The sequence below is a fragment of the Myotis lucifugus genome, unplaced genomic scaffold (genome assembly GCF_000147115.1).
Source record: "Myotis lucifugus unplaced genomic scaffold, Myoluc2.0 scaffold_454, whole genome shotgun sequence".
Classification (NCBI taxonomy): domain Eukaryota; kingdom Metazoa; phylum Chordata; class Mammalia; order Chiroptera; family Vespertilionidae; genus Myotis; species Myotis lucifugus.
This window is the reverse complement of record NW_005871502.1, coordinates 715,296-717,252: the sequence shown is the minus strand read 5'-3', so window position 1 is coordinate 717,252 and position 1,957 is coordinate 715,296.

The window sequence follows — 1,957 nt, the reverse complement described above, 5'->3', positions numbered from 1 at the left end:
CAAAAATGGATACAGAGGCAGAGCAGCATTGAGCAGACTGTCAAACTACAGTGGGAACCCTGGGGAGGGTTGGGGGGCGGGGGTAGGAGATCAACTGAAGGACTTATATGCATGCATATAAGAGTAACCAATGGACACAAGACACTGGGGGGTGGGGGAAGCCAGGGGAATGTCAAGGGGGGGGGGAAAGGAGACATGTGTAATACTCTTTGTAATACTTTAAGAAATAAAAAAAACCACCCTATTTTCCTCTACTAGTTCTACATTTATGTCTTTAAACCACCTGGGTTTGGTATTTACAGAGTCTGAGTTGAGAACCCAAATTTGTTTTCTTGGTGGCTTCACTGTCATTTAATCCAGCCTTCCCAGCGGGTCCGATCATTTACTATCAGAATAATGTCACTGATGTCCTATCAGCAGCAGCTGCCCAGGATCGCTTCATCCCACAGGTCCCAGAGGCCCCTCTCCTGCGCGCTTCCCTTGCTCCGGGGCTGCTTCTCTCTGCGGGACCGGCTTCTCCTGTTGGGGGCGCCCTGCTCTCCGGCGCTCTTCCCACCTTCTCGCTTTTCCTCGCTTCCTGGCTCCCCCTCCGCCCTTCTCCCCTCCTCTCTGCAGGCCTCTCCCTCCGCACCACGCTTCTGCCACCTTTTTGCTCCGCGCTCCTGGCCGAGGTCGCCGCCCTCCTCCCTGGACCTTCTCCTCCAGCCTCGGTCCTGATGGTCCGGATCGCCGGCCTGATGCGCGCGCGGGCGGCCCTCCTGGAGGCGGCGGCTGGCAGCATCTCCGCCTCGTGCTGCGTGGAGGCCAGTGGTCCCGCCTCGCGCAGGTGGGCTTGGAAGCCACGCATTTTTGAAGAAATAGTGGTTTTTCTGACCGTGGATTAGAGATTCCAGGCGTGGTGCCGGGCGATGGATTTTGGGCCATCGGGGTACCGGGCTGCCCACTGTTCTCAGCCTTTTGTGGGAACCCGGGAACCCGTGGGCGCTCCTGCAGGGGAGTCCGGGCTCCAGCATTGGGGGTTCGAGCGCAGTGCGGTCCCTCTCTCTCCACGCAGAGCCCTCTGTCACCTTCCTAAAGCAGGTCTCTGGTCGCAACCCTCTGGCTTTCTGCTTCCTAATATAGTCTTCGAGTTCATGCTGGAAAGCGTCGTAAGTCGCAGAGTTTTCCATTCTGTGGACTATGGACGAATCTCTGTTGGGGAAGATGAAGGAAAAATCTTTTGGTTAAATGCATTATTTTGCTATGAATGTATTTGCCATGAAAAGGTCAGGTTCTCAAATCCCTAGTGGAGATTATACTATGTTCATATAGGTAAACACCATGTAGACATTGATGCTGAAAATGTATATTTTTTGACACAGACTGAAAATAATAAAAGAAATGGACTAAGAAAATGAGTCTTAAGACACTGTAAATTTAGGACCTAGACATATATAATAAGTGTATAAGATTAATCAGTAGTTACCTCTAGGGTTTGGGGATTATGGATAATTTTAGTTTTTCTTAATTACACTTTGTGATTTTTTTTTTGTTGTTGTTGCCATAAATACTATTACTTGTGTAATAAAGATGAGAGCCGGGCTTGTGTGACTCAGTGGTTGAGCATCAACCCATGAACCAAGAAATCCCTGGTTTGATCCCTGGTCAGGGCACATGCCCAGGTTGTGGGCTTGATCCCCAGTGAGAAGTGTGCAGGAGGCAGCTGATCCATGCCTCTCTCTCATCAACGTTTCTATCTCTCTATCCCTCTCCCTTCCTCTCTCTCTAAAAAATCAGTAAAAGCATATTTTTAACAAAATAAATAAAGATAAGAAACTCAAGTCATTTTAAGAAAACAAAAATACAATGTCAAGCAACTAAATTAAACTAAGAATCACTCATAAATTCTATAAAAACAGAACTGGCTGGTCCCTGTGCTTATGTGTCAAGAAATAGGGGTCACCGACATGCTCCCACT